The following is a 14,754-nucleotide window of genomic DNA, read 5'->3' as shown; positions in this document are numbered from 1 at the left end:
AAGATATCTTTTTAAAATTCATGCTCATATATGTAGATAGACAAGAGCTTAAAATTTATGTATTTTTTGACTTTCAGCCTACGTTTTCATTTCATACAGTAAATATACATCCTAAAGAAGAATTACAGCAAGTCCCTCCATATGAAGAATTAAGAAAATCAGTTGTGTAAGCATCCAAATTTATAAAGCAGATAAATAAATTATAGAACGATGATTCTGATTACCAAAAAAAGTTTTGCAAAAGAAATCACAAGATTCCTTTAAAGAGAAAATTTTCAAACCCCTATTAAAGTAAATGTAATTTTAAATGAATTTCAACACAATGTATAAACACATATATAAAATGAAGAAGTTGCACTTATGAAAACTTTTCTTCCAATACCACATATTAAAATTTGTGTTGTTGTTGAAACTTTCTGACATAAAATTCAACTATTATGGATTGACTATTTCTGTCCCTTCAAAATGCATATGTTAAAGATTTAAACCTCAATGTGATATGGTATTTAAACGGGACTTTTAGGATGTAATTTAGAATTAGACTAAGACCCTAGGGTAGACTCCTCATGATGGGTTTAGTGGCTTCAGGAGAACTGAAAGAGATCTTCCAGCTCCCCTGTATGGACCAAGGAAAGACAGTATGAGGACATAAGAAGAAGCTGGCTGTCTGCAGGCCAAGAAGAGAGCTCTCACCAGGAACTGAATAAGCCAGCACCTTGATCTTGGACTTCTCAGCCTCCAGAACTGTAAGAAAATTTATTTTGGTTGTTTAAGCAACATAGTTTATGGCGTTTTGTTAGAGCAGCCTCAGCAGACCAAGATATAAACCAAATTTCTCCCTCTTGGAAAGAGAACAGGCCTGGTACGGTGGCTCATGTCTGTAATCTCAGCACTTTGGGAGGCCAAAATGGGTAGATTGCTTGAGCCCAGGAGTTCGAGACCAGCCTGGGCAACATGATGCAACCTCAACTCGACTAAAAAAAATACAAAAAAATTAGCCATGTTTGGTGGCACGTGCCTGTAGTCCCAGCTACCTGGGAGGCTGAGGTGGGAGGAACACCTGAGCTAAGGAGTTTGAGGCTGCAGTGAGCCATGATTATGCCACTGTACTCTGGCCTGGGCAACAGAGTAAGACCCTGTCTCAAAAAAAGAAAAAAGAAAAAGAAAAAAATATGTATAAGCTCAGGCTATCTGCAGGACATCCGAAAATGAAAAACTGAAGAAACTATTTGCATTTTTAAAACAACAATCACAGGCTCATCAAAAAACAACTCTAACCATAAATCAATCCATATATTTATCATAATAATGATCAAAAAAATAAGTACTATTAAGCATTTACTGCATGGTAGGCACTGTGCTTATAAACAATTTTAGATTCTTAGTATTATCACTTAGCTGTTTAACAATGCTTTACATGCATTATCCTATTTGACCTCACCCCTAACCTATTATGTACATACTATTATAATCATCTTCATTTTACAACTGGGAAAAACTCAGGTACAGAGAAAGCATATCACATAGTCTACATTACACAGCTCATAAGTTTAGAATCACAAATAAAACCTATGTTTGTTTCCGTTCAGTGCCTTAATTCTTAGTTACTGTAGAATACTGCCCTGCTTCCAAAATAATTACAGTTAATGAATATTTATTGAGATTCAACTATGTGCCTGGCACTGTGACAGTCATTGGAAATATAGCAATGAATAAAAACAAAGTCCCTTATTTCATGGATCTTACATCCAAGTGAAGGAAGCAAGAAACAAATATACATATACCGATGTTGGGTCACAATTTAAATGCTAAAAAAAAAACATCAAGCAAAATAAGGGAACGGAGTGAGAGGGCAGTGTGTTATTTGCTTTAGGGTGGTAAGAGAAAGCACTTCTGATTCAGTGAAAATTGAATAGAGACTTGAATAAAGTGCAGAAGCCAGCCCTGTAGATATATGGGGGAATAGCTTCATAGCCAAGTGTCTAAATCTTCTGACAGATTTGGAATGTCTATGCCAAGTGCTGAAACAGGAGTGCACTAGTAGGAGATGGAGAGGTTCAAGAAACACCTGGGTAGCTAACTTGGCTTTAAGGGAGTGAATTAAGGGAAAGAGTTGGAGGAGATGTGGACAGAGAGAAAGGATAAGAACTTTGGCTTGTATTCTGAGTGATGGGAAGCCACAGGAAGGAACTAGGGCAAGGAGTCATATGATGGATCCTGTGTTGTGCTACCCCGATCCTTCTTCAATGAATACCTATTGTCTCCACTACCTGGTGTACTATTGGCTGACTGGTAGGTAACAATCCCTTCAGGGACTGCTGCAGCTGCAGAGGGCTGCTTTGCTGAGGTTGTGTCCCTTATGGAATAGACCATATCCATGGCTGATTGATGAGGGAGCATAAAGATCTGTGTGTTAGCCCAGTTTGGAACAATTCTGAGGAGCCATTCTAGCTCTGAAAAGCTAACATGTGGTTGGCTAAGCCTGTCATTGGATCTGTATAGCCACTTAACTTCTGTGTCTGCCCAATTCTGCTTTCTTCTTCCCTTCCACAAATGTTTATCCCAAGGGCACTCTTTGAAAAGTCTTACATGCTAAACTCTACCTCAGTCAGCTTCCAGGAAACTTAACCTATGACAAGTGACATGACATTGCTTATGCCATAGGAGGGTCTTCCTGGCTACTATAAGGAAAGGGAGCTCCCTTTCCTGCTTGTTGTTAGGAGACTACTACAGAGGTCCAGATGGAAGATGATAGTTGCTTGGGCTAGAATGGCAACAGAAGGAAGGTAAGAAGTAGTCAGATTCTAGGGACACATGAGAATCATGCCAAGAGAATCTGTTAGTAGATTGATGTGGAGTGATTCGGATAATTCCAAAGTTCCTAGCCTAAGCAACTGAAGAATAGATTTGCCAGTTACCAAGAAAGAGGTGATATGAATATGAGAAGTTTGTGACTTGTTAAGTTTAATACTCCTATTAGTCAGCCAAATGGAGATGTCAATTAGTCAGCCAAATGGAGACATCAAGTGGGCAGCTATACATATGAATCTGGACTTCATAAGAGAGGTATCTGCTGGAAATGCAACTTCTGGAGTAATCAGCTTAAAGATGCTATATAAAGCCATGGAGCTGAATGAGATGGCCTGGTAGTGAGGGTTGATAGAGAAGCCTCATCTATACCAAAGTGACTAACAAGGAGAGGTTAGGGAGTTGAATGAAAATGAATGAGAGAGAGAGAGTTCTGAGAGTACAAGTAAAGAAAATGTATTAAAGGGCAGAGTGTGATCAGCTGTTTCATATGCTGTTGATAGTGTTGGATAAGATGAAGACTGTGCACTATAATGGATTTAAAGACGCCTTCAACAAGAACAGATCTATGTCCCAGGAATATAAAAACAGTATCTGATTCAATCCCTATGATAACCTAATAAAATAGGTATCCATTCTCTTTTTATAAAGAAGGACATTTAACTTGGAACCTAAGGACACAGCCTTTGGTCACACAGTTCAGATCTGTTAGGTAACAGATCTGAGTAACAAGGTTGAACACAGTTCTATCTTACTCATGAGCCCATATTCTATACACCACATCATTCTGTAGAGGATGGGTAGAGTTGTTGGTTATATACTGATAGCTGCAGTCCCTGCTGGTAATACTAGAATATTAATGTCTGTAGTAACATTGGTTGTTAATATCCTGACATCTAGACGCTATCCAACTCATATCAACATTTTGCAGAAGAACCAAGGTGCAGAAAAGTAAACTGATTTGCCCAAGTTCACATCCCTTATAATCTCAGGTCCCTTGACTCAATATACAATGCTTGTTCCACTGCACTGTATGGCTTTCCAAAAAGTCCCTTAAGGGCAAAAATCCTTTACACAAAGCTAGCTTAGAGTGCTGGCAGGAGAGAAATAAGAGGCAAAATGTTATTAGACCCAGGCCAGAGGGAGAGGGCAGCATTCCACCCCTGGAGAAGGCATTGCCTATGCTGACACGTGAATGGTAAGAGATTGTCCTGCAAGAAAGGGCACATCCTTACAAGGGCTAAAGGGCCTTGGATCTGAGGAAAAGGGAAAAGTGTGAAGTGAATACATCCTAGAATATGTTCCTATGTTCTCCGTATAATTCTTGTCTCCTAACAGATTTAGAGTGTCTATGTGAAGTGCTATGCTAGACATTTTCTGAGCATTACCTCTAATCCTCACAAAATCCCACTTTTAGATAAAGTGGCTAAATTGCAATGAAGTAGTAAGCAGTGGATCTTGTATACTTAGTCTCAGGTCTGTTGAATTCTTTAATTTTTAAAATTTTTTTGAGACTGAGTCTTGCTGTGTCGCCCAGACTGTAGTACAGTGGCTTGATCTCAGCTCACTGCAACCTCCACCTCTTGACTTCAAGCGATTCTCCTGCCTCCATCTCCTGAGTAGCTGGAATTACAGGCAAGTGACACCTTACCTGGCTAATTTTTGTATTTTTTTTTTTTAGTAGAGACAGAGTTTCTCCATGTTGGCCAGGCTGGTCTGGAACTCCTGACCTCAGGTGATCCACCCACCTTGGCCTCCCAAAGTGCTGGGATTACAGGCGTGAGACACCGCACCCGGCCACTGGTCTGTTGAATTCTAAGATCCACTTTTATCCCACTACATTACATGCTCTGACATATTACGTAATAAAATCTGCCATGGGAATATGTAATCCTCATTAATTCGGATGTGACTTATATGGGTAAAAATCATTTATAAATAATCAAAAATCCTCCCCTTTGCATTACAATTTCTAGCCTGAGTTAGTAATCTCAATTCTGCACTTCACTAAGAACATGCAGACACAGCCTGAAATGAATATAGAGAAAAACAAAATTCAGCCAAGCACGTTGGCTCACCCCTGTAATCCCAGCACTTTGGGAGGCCGAGTCGGGCAGATCACTTGAGCTCAGGAGTTGCAGACCAGCCTGGACAACATGGTGAAACCCAGTCTCTACAAAAAATATAAAAGAAGTAGTTGGGCATGATGGCACGCACCTATAGTACTAGCTATTTAGGGGGCTAAGGTAGGAGGATTGCTGGAGCCCAGGAGGTCGAGACTGCAGTGAGCCAAAATCATACCACTGTACTACAGCCTGGGTGACAAAGAGAGAGAGACCCTGTCTCAAAACAAAACAAAACAAAACCCACAAAATTCCTCTCATGATTATGGCACCTGCTTCCTGTGTGATCCTTTAGAAGACTTTTTAAAAATTTCAATTAAGGCCGGGCGCGGTGGCTCAAGCCTGTAATCCCAGCACTTTGGGAGGCCGAGACGGGCGGATCACGAGGTCAGGAGATCGAGACCATCCTGGGTAACACAGTGAAACCCCGTCTCTACTAAAAATACAAAAAAACTTAGCCGGGCGAGGTGGCAGGCGCCTGTAGTCCCAGCTACTCGGGAGGCTGAGGCAGGAGAATGGCGTGAACCCGGGAGGCGGAGCTTGCAGTGAGCTGAGATCCGGCCACTGCACTCCAGCCTGGGTGACAGAGCGAGACTCCGTCTCAAAAAAAAAAAAAAAAAAAAAAATTTCAATTAAAACAAGTTTGAATGTAAACTTTCTTCATGAATGTAATTCCTTATGTATAAATTTGTTACTAGAGTATTTTGATTACACAACATTTTTTGGTTATATATGTGTGATTTTGTATATGTGTGTGTGTGTGTGTGTGTGTGGAGAGAGAGAGAGAGAGAGAGAGAGAGAGAGATGGAGTCTTGCTCTGGCGCACAGGCTGGAGTGTAGTGGCGCAATCTTGGCCCACTGCAACCTCCACCTCCCAGGTTCAAGTGATTCTCCCACCTCAGCCTCCCAAGTAGCTGGGACTACAGGCAAGCACCACCATGCCCGGCTAATTTTTTGTATTTTTAGTAGAGATGGGGTTTCACCATGTTGGTCAGGCTGGTCTCCAACTCCTGGCCTCAGGTGATCCACCCGCCTCAGCCTCCCAAAGTGCTGGGATTATAGGCGTGAGCCACCAAGTCCAGCCTTAGTTATTTATATTATATTGATAATATAAGAAGTCAATCAAGAAGCAGCTTCTCCACTCCTTCTGGGAACTTCGCCTGGTTCAGCCTGCCTGCCTCCACTCCTGCCTCCACCATGTCCATCAGGGTGACCCAGAAGTCCTACAAGGTGTCCACCTCTGGTCCCCTGGCCTTCAGCAGCCATTCCTACACGAGTGGGCCTGGTGCCTGCATCAGCTCCTTGAGCTCCCGAGTGGGCAGCAGCAGCTTCAGGGGTGACCTGGGCAGAGGCCATGGTGGGGCCAGTGGCATGGGAGGCATCACCACTGTCACTGTCAACCAGAGCCTGCTGAGCCCCCTTAACCTGGAGGTGGACCCCAGCATCCAGGCAGTGCACACCCAGAAGAAGGAACAGATCAAGACCCTCAACAACAAGTTTGCCTCCTTCATAGATAAGGTATGGTTCCTGGAGTAGCAGAACAAGATGCTGGAGACCAAGTGGAGCCTCCTGCAGCAGCAGAAGACAGCTCAGAGCAACATGGACAACATGTTCCAGAGCTACATCAACAACCTTAGGCAGCAGCTGGAGACTGTGGACCAGGAGAAGCTGAAGCTGGAGGCGGAACTTGGCAACATTCAGGGGCTGGCGGAGGACTTCAAGAACAAGTATGAGGATGAGACCAATAAGTGTAGAGAGATGGAGAATGAATTTGTCCTCATCAAGAAGGATGTGGATGAAGCTTACATGAACAAGGTAGAGCTGGAGTCTCGCCTGGAAGGGCTGACTGACGAAATCAACTTCCTCAGGCAGCTGTATGAAGAGGATATCCCAGAGCTGCAGTCCCAGATCTCAGACACGTCTGTGGTGCTGTCCATGGACAACAGCAGCTCCCTGGACATGGACAGCATCATCGCTGAGGTCAAGACGCAGTACGAGATCACCAACCGCAGCCGGTACCAGATCGAGTATGAGGAGCTGCAGACACTGAATGACCTGAGGCATACAAAGGCTGAGATCTCCGAGATGAACCGGAACATCAGCCAGCTCCAGGCTGAGATTGAGAGTCTCAAAGGCCAGAGGGCTTCCCTGGAGGCCGCCATTGCAGATGCCGAGCAGCGCGGGGAGTTGGCCATTCAGGATGCCAACCCCAAGCTGTCCCAGCTGTAGGCCGCACTGCAGCGGGCCAAGCAGGACATGGTGCGGCAGCTGCGTGAGTACCAGGAGCTGATGAATGCCAAGCTGGCCCTGGACATCGAGATCGCCACCTACAGGAAGCTGCTGGAGGGCGAGGAGAGCCGGCTGGAGTCTGGGATACGGAACATGAGCATCCATACAAAGACCACCAGCAGCTATGCAGGTGGTCTGAGCTCGGCCTATGGGGGTCTCACAAGTCCCAGCCTTAGCTATGACCTGGGCTCCAGCTTTGGCTCTGGCACAGGCTCCAGCTCCTTCAGCTGCACCAGCTACACTAGGGCCGTGGTTGTGAAGAAGATCGAGACCTGTGATGGGAAGCTGGTGTCCAAGTCCTCTGAGGTCCTATCCAAGTGAATAGCCACGGCAGCCCCTCCCAGCCTGCCCCTCCTGTGGCTGCACCAGAGCCCGTGAGGGAGCCTGCTGTGAAGGGCAGCACAGGGAATGGGAGACCCACCTGAGCCTCAGTCTTAGCCCTCAGCCCATCCGCCGAGGGGGGAGTTTACTACCTGAGGACTCCCCTAGCCCGTGCCTCCAGCTACAATTCAATAGCTTTTTTTTTTTTCCAAAATAAAACCTCAGCTAGCTCTGCGAAATATATATAGTAATACAAACAGAGATATAAAAACTTCCTTTTTTTTTTTTTTTTTTTGAGATGGAGTCTCACTCTGTTGCTCAGGCTGGAGTGCAATGGTGTGATCTCGGCTCACTGCAGCCTCTGCCTCCTGGGTTCAAGCGATTCTCCTGCCTCAGCCTCCTGAGTAGCTGGGACTACAGGCACGCACCACCACGCCTGGCTAATTTTTTGTAGTTTTAGTAGAGACGGGGTTTCACCATGCTGACCAGGCTGGTCTTGAACTCCTGACCTTGTGATCCACCTGCCTCAGCCTCCCAAAGTGCTGGGATTACAGGCATGAGCCACCATGTCCAGTTGAGATATAGAGACTTTCTGCATTTCCTTTCAAATATCAATTCCTTGTATGTTTGTGCTAATATTTAAGAATCTCACATTTCCCAAAACCAGTGAGATATTTTTCAAGCTCAGTGAAATAGAGCATGGGATGCTCTCTATTTCTACTTTTTAAAAATTCCATATATCACAATGAATAGAATTCTAAATTTCTAAATCCAGAAATTTAGAATTCTATTCATTGTAATATATGGTATTTTTAAAAAGCAGTCTCCACATACTGTCACAGGATCCTTAGGGTGTCGCTCTTCCAGCTGTAAACCTCTGTGGCTGGTGATGCCTTTGCCCAAGTTTTCTCTGGCCTGCTGGACTCATTCTGCCCACTTGACCTGGCAGACTGCGCTCAGCTTGCACTACCAGACTGGATCCCATGCCTCGGAAGAGACTGGAGCCAGGCACACAGCAGTGAGGCATGCGTCCATGAGCAACCAGGGGGTCGGGCCACTGTGCACAGTCAGGCACATCGGTTGCTGCAGCAGGGTAGTCAGCTCCAGATGCCAGCACAGATTCTGGCTTCATGCAAGCCTGCGGCTGGATCAGATGCATCGCAAGCAGTTCCCACTGTGGGCACCTGAGTATGAAGGGAATGCGGTGGTGCCCAGAAGCTTGAAGATGCCAAAAACTGCAGAGCCCCAAAGAGGGTGTCACAGCCCTGGTTTGGGGAGCCCCTAGGTCTGAACACCCCAAAGGGTGGCAAATCTTCTCACCTTCTTGTCACCCACAACTTGGTGAGCAGGCAGTGGCAGGGGCGTGTAGTGTTTCTTCCCTGTTTGTGTTACAGCTCTTTCAGTCCCACCATTTGGTAGGTCCTGAGTTCTTGTCCTGCATCCAGGAAGAATGAGGTACATGGACAATTGAAAGGTGAGCAAGGTGAAGAGGTGCTTTATTGAGCAACATTAAGCTCTCAGGACACCTGAAGTGGGTAACTCCTTTCTGCAGCCTGGTTGTCCCATTGAATCTGCAGCCCTCTGCAGAGATGAGACCCAGAGTGGGTAGCTCCTTTGCGCAGACAGGTCATCCTGTCTCTGAGAGCCTGTCTCTGAGTCCTGGGGTTTTTATGAACTTCAGAAGGGAGGAAGTGCATGCTGATTGGTCCATGGGCAGCCATGGGTGGGACCAGAAACGGCATCATAAGTTGTCACTCCAGGGTGCAGACTCTACCTGAAACTGACAGCCCAGCCCTCATGCTTCAAGGGATCCCTGGCTTGAAGGTGGAGTTTCACCAGGGACCTGCCCTTTTCCACACAGGAACCTGTCTGTCTCCCGCCATCAACATGCTATCCACAGTGCCCAGGCTGTTATTGCCCAATGGTGCCTGCAGGCCCACGCCAAGCTTCCCTCAGCACCCCCGACTGCCCTCCCATTATTGTCTGTGCCCAAAGTCCCAAGAGAGCTGAGGTGGTAGGGGGCTGGCATGTCAGCACTGACCTGAACACATGCACACCTGGCTGGGTTGTGACAGCACCCAGGCTTGCACTAGAGTGGGCACCAGGAGCAGGCAGAGGCCAGACAGTGGGAGGCCAGACAGCAGGCACTTCTGAGGTTGTAAGAACCCTTTCTGGGTTCAGAGCCACAGCTGTGCAGCTGCAACTGTGCCTGGGAGTGCAGGGCTCCTGCCCTGCCAACTCAATAGAGGGCAGGTCTCATACCTGTTCCTGGCTTATGCTGCTCCGCAGAACACACAACACCAGCCACCACCCCCTATCCCTCCTGCAGCCAGCATCTTCACAGCTGTTGCTCCAGATGGGCCACTGCTGCCATCAATAATTATCTAATTATTTTTCTACTTCACTTCAGAAAACAAACCATTTTAAAATTTAATTTTGAAATTAGGTATATGCTAGACATGCAGGTTATCTTTATGGCAGCCACTTATGCTTCAAAACCATACAATCAACCAACAAACTTTTTTGGAGTGTCTGCAAAGAGCTAAATACTCCATTAAAGACTATCAAGGTGCAAAAAAAAAAAAAAGGCATTTCATTGAATTTAAAATGCCATTGATTATGGACACTATTATTTTATGTACCACGAAAAACATAAATAAATAAATATTACCAATTGAACTGTATTAAAATGTTTAAGACATTATTGATTAAAAGATACACCCTCATTTTCAGGAAGTTAATAATGCAAGAAATGTGCATTTTAGAATTGATACAATTCAACAATTAAAACTAGATTTTGGCATTCAGATGTTTACAATTCCATTTGGAAGAGGAAAAAAATCAACCCAGAAAAAAAGAGTCACAGGTATTAGCAAATAATAGAAGTTAAAAGTAATATGTGTTTGTGGGGAAACATCTGAGCTTTAAGAAGGGTGTATGTTGGGAATAAAATTTACGCAGCATGGTGGATCTAGATTATGTAAGCTTCAAAAACCAGGTGGAGATTTTTGGGCTTATAGTGTTTTATAAACATTAAGAATAACATGATAAAAAACATTATACAAGCTGAAGAAAATAAGTCAGAGGACCAATCAGGAAACTAAGATAGTAATGAAGGTACAAGGGATTTGACAACTTGAATCATGTTGAAGCCCATAAGAATGATGACCTATAAAGTACTTTTAAATAATACAATTTTGAAAATTTTTTCACAGACAAAGTCTCACAGTGTTTCCCCTTGCTAATCTCTAACTCCTAGCCTCAAGTGATCCTCCTGCCTCAGGCTTCCAAAATGCTGGGATTACAGGCATGAGTCACCATGTCCAACCAAAAGCCAATTTTTAATAAAAATAATGAAAACTTATTTTTAAAAATTTATTTAGGGATTAAAGAAAGAGGGTCATCAAAAATGACTTGACAATTTCTAGCTAGGGAAATTTGGACACTAGTATTAAAAGGACTATGAGCTGTGTTTTTCCAGGGTGCTGAGTAGCCCAACTTATCTATTTAGTGCTTGCCACATTGTAAGCATTCAATAAATATTTCATGGATGGATGAATGAGTGATGAAGCCAGGATATCTGAGTTGAGTTGAGGTCATTCACATAAAGGTGATGGCTGAATGAGAAGATATGAACTTCTCAAAGGAGCCAGTTTACAGAAAGCCCAGGAAGGGACGATGGTTTAGGGAACAAAATTTGGAGTTTTGAAAAGAAATGAAACATGAAAAAAATAAATAAATAAAGAGAAGTTATAGAAACCAGTGAAAGCCTAAACCATGTATTCAAAAGTAAATAGAATTTCAAAAAAAAAAAAAAGAAAGAAAGAAAAAGAAAAGTTGTTCAGTGGTGTAAAAAGTTACAGAGAAGTCAGAATACAGAGAATGAAGACAAGTTAAATTGACATGATACAATGAGATCAGCTGATGATTTTTCATAGAACGACTTAAATAGGGTGGTAGAAGAGCTGCCAAATTAAAGAGCTTGAAAAGATATGATGGCGTATAACTAGAGGCAGCTGGAGGTTGTGTCCGGAAAGTACTAGACTGTCCATGACGGAAAATTCACTTCCAGAGTGTCATTTTCAGATAATGTTGACCTCCCTACCTTCTTCTAGGAATCTATCCTCCTCCTTTAAAATGCTATTAATTATTAATAATACTTATTAATATAAAACATATGACTTAATTTAAAATAATAAAAAGCTGGGAAGAAATATGATCAAATTGTTTTAAAGAATCAGGAATAATATGGATAACGTGAACTAAATTAATAAAATCCTAGGATATTCAAAATAATAGGGAATGTATCTTGAAGTTTAAAAGAAGTACTTTTATGTCGACTAAAAGGATATGGTGCGTAATAAAGTTATTGAATGCACTGTCTTATGTACTGGTAGAGACAACAACAGAATAATATCCAAGAAGCTGAGAAAATGTTTGGATTAAACATCAACTGATCCAGTTGATTAAGGAAAGCATCCCTATTTCTGGATTTTTAATTGATGAATTAGAAAGCTATAGCACTTACCCTCAAAATTTATTGTGGTGTCAGTATTCTTTAGGATAATCAACTGGTCCAATGCAATATGACATGTCTCTATTTTAATCTTCAATCCTTTCCTTTTCAATTGAGTCAGGAGTCCCCTGTAACTTTTTTACTGGAAATATTCCTAAAAAACTGTATATTTTCCTGAAAGTATTTATGTAGATATTTCATAATGATGAATAGTTAAATGCTAGAAGCACTAGAGCTATACATAAAGGTGAAACGCCAGCTCTTTTCAAACAATGGTTATTTAAAGACATATTAATTAATCTAGATGAGGCTACGTAGAGTGAAAAGATATTTTTTCTGATTTCTGAGGGGTCTCTCATTCTACATTAAAAATCTTTTTTTTTTTTCTTTTTGAGACAGAGTCTTGCTCTGTCGCCCGGGCTGGAGTGCAGTGGCCGGATCTCAGCTCACTGCAAGCTCCGCCTCCCGGGTTCACGCCATTCTCCTGCCTCAGCCTCCCAAGTAGCTGGGACTACAGGCGCCGCCACCACGCCCGGCTAGTTTTTGGTATTTTTTTTAGTAGAAATGGGGTTTCATCGTGTTTGCCAGGATGGTCTCGATCTCCTGACTTCGTGATCCGCCCGTCTCGGCCTCCCAAAGTGCTGGGATTACAGGCTTGAGCCACCACGCCCGGCCCATTAAAAATCTTTTACTTCCCAAGACAGATTTAAAAGATTAAGATTTTAAAACTTTATATTTATTTTTAAAGGCTTGGATCTACTTATTAATACATTGATAAATAATATTTCATTTGAAAATAAGCCATATTAGATGGACAAATTTAGGGGAAAAATTTCACAAGTTATTCAGTACTGAAATTCTAGAAGGCAGTGTGATAAGAGCACTAAAATGAAAACAAATAAAGGTTATATAATCAGCTTTTTTGCTGACCTAGGTTTTGTATTTTGTGATTTTCTCTCTAAAACTAATGATGCTTAAGTTTGAAAATGGCAGCATATACTGAGAAATCATACATGACTTTTTTTTTTTTTTTTTTTTTGAGGCAGAGTCTCACTCTGTCACCCAGGCTGGAGTGCAGAGGTGCAGTCTTGGCTCACTGAAACTTCTGCCTCCCAGGTTCAAGCGATTCTTCCATCTCAGCTTCCTGAGCTCCTGAGTAGCTGGGATTACAGGCGTGTGCCACCACACGTGGCTAATTTTTGTATTTTTATTACTGACAGGGCAGGGTTTCATCATGTTGGCCAGGATGGTCTCGAACTCCTGGCCTCAAGTGATCTGCCCACCTCAGCCTCCCAAAGCTCTGGTATTACAGGTGTGAGCCAACACACGCAGCCCATACATGGCTATTTTTAATGAAAAGATCGTAAAAAATGACTAGTTGTTTTATAGTTGTACTTTTTGTGTACTCTTTAGCTATTATAAGGTGTTTGTTTACTAATCAGATGTATTAAAATCGCTGTCTTAAAAAAAGCAGAAAACATTTATTTTTTTTTATTTATTTTGTTTATTCTTGTGATTCTATAAAACAAGTCAAAGTACATGGCTTACTTTAAAGATATGCTTAAATACATTTGCAGTAATTAGTCTTGAAAAAATTAACTCTGGTGCATGAGAAAAGATTGCTTTTCACACAAGAAATAGATGAACGATGGCATGTAGCTTCAAAGCTAAATGTGGCTAAATCATTGGTGTATTTAATCACTTGCATGATGGAGAAAGCATTATTATTATTATTATTCTAGTTATTATTACTTACACTACTGAATTTAGTGCACCCGCATTGCACCCTATACACAATGAAGCCTTTGAAGTTTCCAGGGAAAATAGAAAAAAACTCCAAATTGTGGAGGAAAAAAGGTTTCTTATTGACGAGTTCAGTTATTCAAAAGAGTTGTTATTACAATATTTTGCATTTGATTTAAAACGATGGGGGAAGGAGGGTTGTAAACCAAACAGAATTAGCCATACGTTGATAAGTATTGAAGCTGGGTGATGGGTACATGGGAAGGGGCTTAATTTTATTATCCTTTCATTTTTCGTTTGAAAATTTGAAAACATCCATTATAAAATGTAAAGAAAAAGGTAAAAATATTAAAGCAAATTAACTTTATCAGAATATATGCCTTTGTGATCTCTGCAAGTTATCACTGAAAGTAGCTAGTCTCTTGGGAATTTACACATGTGAAAACATTTATTTTTTTGCAGACTCACTCAGCATCCAGCGGGTGCTTTTTCTGTCTGCCAGTGAGCATTCCAGGGTGCTGTGACCATTTTGGCCTCTCTAGGGTGATGTAGCTGCCTGGGGACACAGAGGGGCAAACATTCCTGAAGAAAAAGAAAAATCCAAGCAAAAAAGGGAAACAAGGCCAGGCGTGGTGGCTCACGCCTGTAATCCCAGCGCTTTGGGAGGCCAAGGTGGGTGGATCACGAGGTCAGGAGATCGAGACTATCCTGGCTAACACAGTGAAACCCTGTCTCTACTAAAAATACAAAAACAATCGGGCGTGGTGGCGGGCGCCTATAGTCCCAGCTACTTGGGAGGCTGAGGCAGAAGAATTGCTTGAACCCGGGAGGCAGAGGTTGCAGTGAGCGGAGATCGCACCACTGCACTCCAGCCTGGGCGACAGAGTGAGACCCCGTTTCAATAAAAAAACAAAAAAGGGGAACGAATGAACGAATGAAAGAGAAGGAAAAAGG

General features: G+C 42.6%; 1 non-coding gene and 1 pseudogene across 1 annotated transcript; both read left to right on the top strand.

Moving 5' to 3' along the window:
• Positions 1–6,113: 6,113 nt before the first annotated feature.
• On the top strand, positions 6,114–7,541 carry LOC102141041 (keratin, type II cytoskeletal 8 pseudogene; annotated as a pseudogene).
• A 6,717-nt stretch (positions 7,542–14,258) lies between these two features.
• Positions 14,259–14,370, top strand: LOC123568171 (small nucleolar RNA SNORA77). Its single transcript, XR_006691392.2, has one exon. It is a non-coding gene; the product is annotated as a small nucleolar RNA SNORA77 (small nucleolar RNA).
• The last annotated feature ends 384 nt before the right edge of the window (positions 14,371–14,754 follow it).

The sequence above is a fragment of the Macaca fascicularis genome, chromosome 12 (genome assembly GCF_037993035.2).
Source record: "Macaca fascicularis isolate 582-1 chromosome 12, T2T-MFA8v1.1".
NCBI lineage: Eukaryota > Metazoa > Chordata > Mammalia > Primates > Cercopithecidae > Macaca > Macaca fascicularis.
The sequence above is the reverse complement of the archived record's forward strand: the minus strand, read 5'-3'. Positions and strand labels throughout refer to the sequence as shown.